Below are 8070 nucleotides of genomic sequence, written 5' to 3'. Positions count from 1 at the left end.
TATTTCTTGGTGTCCGACTGAGATGCTAATATCTGTAATTTATGTTTCTTAGAGAATTCTGCAAAAGAAGTCTGCAGGTCCAATTTACCCCTTTACTGATAATTTTGATTTGCATCTAGGGAATTAGGACTTTTTAAGTCTAAAAACCACATGGGTCTGAGGTTCCCTCACCTATTTTTGACTATTCCACTGTCATATTCTAGCAGTATTTCAGGAGCGCCCCCTACTGGGAAAATGGCTTTTGGATGACATCTGTTAACCTGAAATTTAGGGAGTCTAATTTCTCTGTACTGAAGTTTCAGTCTACAAGCAAAGACAGGATGCCTGAAGCAATGACACAGCTCCAGTGTAAATTAGTAGTGTTTTTTTCCTTCCTAATCCCACTGTCCCTTGGCTCTTGATGACTTTTTAAATGGAACAGTATTAAAATAATGTCTTTGAAGCACATGGATTCCTATCCTTGTTTAATTGTCTTGGCTTCAAAAGTTTACTCAAGTAAATCCAGGGTTCCATTTTTACATTGCACTTTTAGCCCCCTAGGATTATATAGTCAATTAAGCTATCCTTCCAAGAGTTGTAAATACTCATTAACATTAATCATTTTTAACATACCGAGTTCTCATATCCACTGGGAAATGCTGTGTACTGCATTAGAGAGTATCTTACGTCAGCTCTCCTACAGGGATGGGGCCATATACTTCAGCTTTGTTGTCAGATATGCCAAGGCTAAAACTTTGCTGTTGGTGGAATAATGACTTTGGGTTTTAGGTATACTTTCATGGCTTCATAAATTACTTAAGACCCACTCTGGATATGGTTCTCTTCTAAATGAAATTACTTTAATCATAACTGAGCATAAAAATGTTCAGTGACTAGAATCAGATTAAATTGGAAAATCAGATTAAATCATATACCACTGCTAATAGCAGCAAATACTCATATGGTCCTTCACACCACAGCCCTCCTCCCCCTCATTTACTGATAAGAAGCTGAAGCTCAGAAAAGTTAAGTATAATAATTTATCCTAGGTCACCCAACCGTAAATGGTAGAATCACAGTTCAAACCCCGGGAGGCTGTGAAACCAGTTATTTCTGTTAAAAACTGTTCTAGAAGAGAGCATATCTGTTTGTGTGATAAGTTACTGAAATTAAGATACCTCTACAGTTTCAAACGTGTTATACAAAGTTAATAGGGAGGCTGCTGGTCACCTTATCTTTTAAGCAGAGACCATAAGCAGTTATTCCTCTGATGAAATTAATTTAGTTAAAAATCTCTTTGTTCATGGGCTTGGTTATAAAATCTCTGCAGATAAACACATCTGGATATGCCAGCCGACGTGCTAGCTGTTAGGCCCCTGTTATGCACACTTAACTAGAGGTGAGGTCGGGCAGCTGTGCGGCTCTTCCACGCTCGGTGTCACGTGAGCACAGGCCTTCCTGCTGCTCACTCTAATGCTAATTCAGTCTGAGGACATGCAGAGCTGTGTAGATAACCTGCTTTTTGAAACACCCAGTTTCCGTGTTTCTTTCTTTTAGGAGATTATGGGAACTATAGTAACATTTTGTCATTCATGTCTTGTGTAAAGAGAATAGTTCAAAAATTGTATTTCCCTATTGTTTCGTAATATCATGCAGCCAGTAACAACGATCGAACTGTACGCGCTACCTGCCACCAGCACTACCCTCTGCGCCTCCACCGCGGCTGTTACTAGTAGCAAACGTTTGCTTGGCGCTCGGTGTGACTTAGGCAGCGTTCTGGCCTCCCTGGAGGCTCAGACGGTAAAGCGTCTGCCTGCAATGTGGGACACCTGGTGGGTTCAGTCCCTGGGTCAGAAAGATCCTCTGGAGAAGGAAATAGCAACCCACTCTGGTACTCTTGCCTGGAAAATTCCATGGATGGAGGAGCCTGGTAGGCTACAGTCCATGGGGTCGCAAAGAGTTGTACATGACTGAGCAACTTCACTTTTCATTTTAGGCAATGTTCTAAGTTCATCATGTATGTGAATTCATTTAATCTATCTCTGAAAGGATATGCAGAAAACTGATCATTGTGGTTCCTCTGGAAAGGGAGTCAGAGCAACTAGAGTCTGACCTAGAGATTTAGTATCCACTGAATCCCTTTTTATTGGTTTGAAATTAACATACTCATTGAATTGAACATTAATTTTAATGTAACGATAGCTTCATTAATATTAAAATAATATGAAAGTAAAAATTGAACATAAGTAAGTAGAAAAACAGCAAGTAGCTTATATTCACTATGGCTGCAAATTGTTGTTTTTTAAGGAATATTTTATTGTTGTTGTTCAGTTGCTCAGTTGGGTCTGACTCTTTGTGACCCCATAGACTGCAGCACACCAGGCTTCCCTGTCCTTCACTATCTCCTGGAGCTTGCTCAAACTATGTCCACTGAGTTGGTGATGCCATCCAACCATCTCATCCTCTGTCACTGCCTTCTCCTCCTGCCCCCAATCTTTCCCAGCATCAGGGTCTTTTCCAGTGAGTCGGCTCTTCACATCAGGTGGGCCAAAATATTGGAGCTTCAGCATCAGTCCTTCCAGTGAACACCCAGGGTTGATTTCCTTTAGGATGGACTGGTTTGATCTCCTTGCTATCCAAGGGACTCTCAAGAGTCTACTTCAGCACCACAGTTCGAAGGCATCAGTTCTTCAGTGCTCAGCCTTTTTTATTGTCCAGCTCTCAAATCCATATATGACTGCTGGAAAAACCGTAACTTTGACTAGACGGACCTTTGTAGGCAAAGTAATGCCTCTGCTTTTTAATACACTGTCTAGGTTTGTCATAGCTTTCCTTCCAAGGAGCAAGCATCTTTTAGTTTCAAGGCTGCAGTCACCATCCACAGTGATTTTGGAGCCCGAGAAAATAAAGCCTGTCACTCTTTCCATTTTTTCCCACCTAGATTTAGCTCTCCTCTTTCTTCCTGTTTCCACTGCGCATAAGCACCTCCCACATGCTCCAGTGTTTTTAATAACACTGTTATCACAACATCAGATCAATATTCACATTATTATGAATGTAAAAATGCCGTTCACAGCACAACCGTATAGAAAATTATAATTACTTTTCTTTATGCCATTTTCTGTTTTTTCCCGAAGTCGATTTTTCATGTTTTTTTAATTTATTTTTTAACTGGTGGCATTTCTGTACCCTTGGAAAACTAGTATGGAATAAGAGTTACACAATAAGTCTCTGGAGTCAGATTGCCTGGGATTCAGCCCCAGTGCTCCTCCTTACTGGCTGTGTTGACCTACCTAGTTAATTGACTTTGCCTTCTTTTTCTTATCTGTAAAAGAGGGGCAGTACGTCCATCCATTGCATAAGGTTCAGATACAGTGTGCTTGGAAGAGTGTCTGCCCATAGAGAGCGTTCCATAAATGTTATCTGTTATTAATTGCTAATTCAACCTCGACACTCTGGATTTGTATGTTTCTTAATGTACAGGCTCACAGTAGTGAGTCTGTCAGTTTCACCTTTGGCGAAATGTCTCCCAGATTCTTCCAACCTGCCCACAAAGGAGTATTCACCCAACCTGCTGCTAAGTCACTTCAGTCGTGTCCGACTCTGTGCAACCCCATAGACGGCAGCCCACTAGGCTTCCCCATCCCTGGGATTCTCCAGGCAAGAATACTGGAGTGGGTTGCCATTTCCTTCTCCAATGCATGAAAGTGAAACTCAACCTAGGACAGTGCAAATTCTTATTCAGGATTTCCTCTGATAAAATGAAATGCACATTTTATTGCAAGGCAAGACAGATTTAACATAGAGTTTTTCTTTGTTTGGTCCTCTTCCCTTCCCTTTAGTGTGTATTGTGTATCTGCATTAAGCAGACCTCCTTAGGAGATAACTTTCCTAAACTTCCTTTCTAATCTCATTAAGGGCCCCACCTCCTGGGGAGATAAACCTCTCTTCTTTAATCTTGGAAGGGGCCACGAGTGACCCATGAGCCACTCCTCACTTTCTACCTGTAGATCTGGATTGTATAAACTGTGCTTATGTACAGCACTCTGTCTCAGAAATGTAGGTAACTGTGCTTTGACTTCTAATGAGCGGAAGAGTTCTCAGAGGTTTCTGGGAGGTTGCTCCGAGGTTATAACCCTCAGTTTGAAGAGAATTAGATTTTCTGTTTCCTTCTTAAATCAGCTAGTTAGTTTTTTATCACCATCTTTTACCTTCATCTTGTTTTTTTTTTTAACTTGGAAATAATAATTTCTTTTCCTCCCAAAACTATGAAAAACAAAAAAAAATCAAAGTTTACACACTGCTCAGTTCAGACTGAGAGCGCAAAAGGTGGGAGCCTGGACCGCAGTGGCCCCCTGGGTTCACCTGCAGGTAAACACCTGAAAGACGCTCCCCCAGCTTTGTGTTCCTGCCTCCAGAGATGCTGCAGTTCTTCCCATGCCATCTCACACCACACTCTTGGGTCATTAGGTCACCAGAATGATACAGAGGTTTTTTGGGTTTGGGCATTGTGGATTTTTTCTTTTTCTTTTCTTTTTTTTTGCCCTCCTGCTAGAAAACGAAAGTTTCAGTTCATTTCTAAGAAATAAATTGGTCAATAAATTCATTTTGTTCTGCTTCTCCTTTCCACAAAGCTTCATGTTCAATCCGATACCCCTCAGGCTGCATTCTTTTCCACTGTTAGTGCCTGGAGTTGCTGCTATTGGCCTTCTATCTTGCTGTAGATCTCAGCAAGCTATGAGCACCAGGGGCCTTCGTCTTCTCATTTCCTGCTTCTTTTGCAAGTTGGTCAACAAGCTCAATTAAACCACCAGCTATTTTCTAAAATTGGCCGATTTTGTCCACAAAGTCCTTGCGCCCTTCCTTGAGCTCTCTGGTCTGCTGGGTAACCTCTGGGTCCAACACTTGCAGCTTGTCGAGCTCATCAAAGTGCAGCCCTGCTTCACCCAGGATGTCCGTGGCTCGCTCTCCGCTCAGGCAGCCAGCGCCCTACCGGGCAGCCTCAGCCCTGCTGTGGCTGCAGGACCTGCTGACCTCCCTGTTTTCCGCTTTGGTCCCTTGTGTTCTGGACTCCATTTCCTCCTCTATTGGCCTATGACTGTATTTTAATGAAGCATATCTTACAGCTTCTTGAGAAAGAGTTTTGGGGGAGTAATTTTTTTAAAGGAAATTGCATGTCAGAAAATGTCCATTTTCTATCCTTATGCTAAGTAATAGTTTCGTTGGATATGTAATTCTAAAAGAAAAATAATTTCTCTTCAGATTTGTGAAGGCATTTTTTCATTGTCTTGTTCCAGTATTGCTGTTGAGAGGCCTAAAGCTATTCTAATTCCTATATTTAAATATGACTCTCCCCCTCCTTTTCTAGAATATAGGTTCTTCACTTTGACGCCAGTTCTCAAAAATTTTACAGTGACATGTAATTTTTAAATTTTTTTCTGGAATATAGTTGCTTTAGTACAGTGATGTGTAATTAAATTTTAAAAGAAATCTGTGGATTCTTCTTTTTCATAAAGTATAACTCACTTTCTGTACCATTCTGCTCTGTGCTTTTTTTTCACTAAATATATCCTCAGATCTCAGAGTATCATCTTTCCAGTCCATACTGGAAAGCCTGTCTTATAAAGGATGGTAATGTACTCTTAGAGAAAGCTCTGGCCTGAGTGATGATGGGTTATATCAGTTAGTTCAGTTGCTCAGCCCTGTCCAACTCTTTGCGACCCCATGGACTGCAGCACGCCAGGCTTCCCTGTCCATCACCAACTCCCAAAGCTTGCTCAAACTCGTGTCCTTCAAGTCGGTGATGCCATCCAACCATCTCATCCTCTGTTGGCCCCTTCTCCTCCTGCCTTCAATCTTTCCAAGCATCAGGGTCTTTTCTTCTAATTCGATGGTCAAAGTATTGGAGCTTCAACCTCATCATCAGTCCTTCCAATGAAAATTCAGGACTGATCTCCTTTAAGATGGACGAGTTGGATCTCCTGGACAGTCTTCTCCAGCACCACAGTTCCAAAGCATCAGTTCTTCAGTGCTCAGCTTTCTTTATGGTCCAACTCTCACATCCATACATGACTACTGGAAAAACCATAGCTTTGATTAGGGGTTATAACTAGGGGTTATATTTAAATAATTTTTAAATGTTTAATATATTTAGTGGAAAAAAGGATGAACAAATTGTACACAATAAATATGTGCAGTTATTTGTCCATCAATAATAGCTCTATAAAGCTTTAAAAATAATGCAGGAATTTGAGGCTGACTTCAGGTCAGATTTTATTGCTGCTGCTTTTGCCTTGAATTTGACTAAGAGCCTGCATAAGGATATAAATGCCTGTGGTGGTTTAGTTGCTAAGTTGTGTCCAACTCTTGCGACCCCATGGACTGTAGCCTGCCAGGCTCCTCTTTCCATAGGATTCACCAGGCAAGAATACTGGAGTAATCAAACCTGAGTCTCCTGCCTTGCAAGCAGATTCTTTACTGACTGAGCTATGAGGGAAGCCCCATATAAATGCCTGTTCTGCCTTTTTAACTTTTTATTTTTTTGCCATTGCTTTCCTTGTGTATCCCTTGAAGGAATCTTTTAAAATTGTTTGTTCATTTAATTACAGTCGCTTAAAGGCACACATAAACTGCAGAACATTTCAGTAGACGGAGAGCACTGCTGCTGATCTCACAAACTGTCTGGCATTCTGAGCACAGGCAACAGTGCCAACCTGAATATTAAGGTGCTCGTGGTCAATAGTGGTAAAGGATCTGCCTGCCAGCGCAGGAGACACAAGAGACTCGCGTTCGATTCCTGGCTGGGGAAGATCCCCTGGAGGAGGGAATGGCAACCCCCTCCAGTATTCTTGCCTGGAGAATCCCATAGACAGAGGAGCCTGGCAGGCTATGTTCCACAGGGTCGCAAAGAGCTGGACATGACTGAAGCAATTTAGCATGGACACAGGGATAGCTCCTTTTAAAAATAAAAATTCTAAAATTTTATGCCTATACCCGGTTGGACTGTTTTGCACACATAAGAGGCAAATATATTCCTTTGAAGAAAGATCCTCTAGAATACCCTATTCTTCTGGCATATAATTATGGCAGGTTCCCCCCCAAAGTATAATATTCCTGGTATATGCATGCTTTTTCTCTTTCTATCTCAAACTGTTATCACATATTTTCTCCCTCAGACCTTCACACCTGGTATTTTTAACAGGTTATGAAGCCTTTGTTTTACGAGAATAATTAACACATGTATTAAATCTTAAGGTGTATGAGGCTAGTACTGTGGGTAGCGCTAAGTTGCTTCAGTCATGTCCGACTCTTTACAACCCTGTGGACTGTAGCCCGCCAGGCTCCTCTGACCATGGGGTCTCTCCATGAGCTCTTCCAGGGGACCTTCCCAACCCAGGGACTGAACCCGAGCTTCTTACGACTCTTCCCTTGAGAGGTGGAGTCTTAACCACTAGTGCCACTTGGGAAGCCCTATGGTAGTACCATAATGTTTCTTAAATTTTAATGTACATTGAAACCACCTGGAGTTTTTCTAATACTGATTCTGATTCAGTATGTCTGGGATGAGGGTTATGGTTCTGCATGTCAAATAAGCTCCCAAGTGATGGCAGTGATGTTGGTCTGTGAAGCACACAGAGTTCTACAGTTGGAATGTCAAGAGGTGCATAATCTCATCTCCACCTTTAAAGGATTTATGATGTAGCCAGGGATGAGTATGGGCATGAATAGAGCACCCCAGATTTATGTAGCTGTGATAGAGCTCTTCTTTTTTAGTGTCTTTTTTGTCCTGTTCCCAAGTCACCTAATTTTGCCTACTCCCTTGGATGGTGGCAGCATGTGCCCTGTGTTCAGAACTCACCTGCATTCTCTTAATGTACCCTCTCTGAGGTTTCCCTTTGAGAATTAACATAATATATTATTTAAAAATATGCTAGCGTATATTAATGTCTAATCCCTCTCGAATATTATATGGAAATTTGTACCAGGTTGTCTGATGACCTAAGCCAGAAGTTTATATGGTAGAAGATAGTGTGAGGACTATGCACATGCTGGAAAATAGACTGTGAGATAGTCCTTGGAGCTGGGAGAAAT

The 8070-nt window shown here is 41.6% G+C and overlaps 1 pseudogene; it reads right to left on the bottom strand.

Annotated features, from left to right (window-relative positions):
* Positions 1 to 4486: 4486 nt before the first annotated feature.
* LOC122428774 lies at positions 4487 to 7843 on the bottom strand (annotated as a pseudogene).
* Between the last annotated feature and the right edge of the window lie 227 nt (positions 7844 to 8070).

The sequence above is a fragment of the Cervus canadensis genome, chromosome 27, assembly GCF_019320065.1.
Source record: "Cervus canadensis isolate Bull #8, Minnesota chromosome 27, ASM1932006v1, whole genome shotgun sequence".
In the NCBI taxonomy this organism is placed as follows: domain Eukaryota; kingdom Metazoa; phylum Chordata; class Mammalia; order Artiodactyla; family Cervidae; genus Cervus; species Cervus canadensis.
This window is presented reverse-complemented; position numbering and strand designations above follow the sequence as displayed.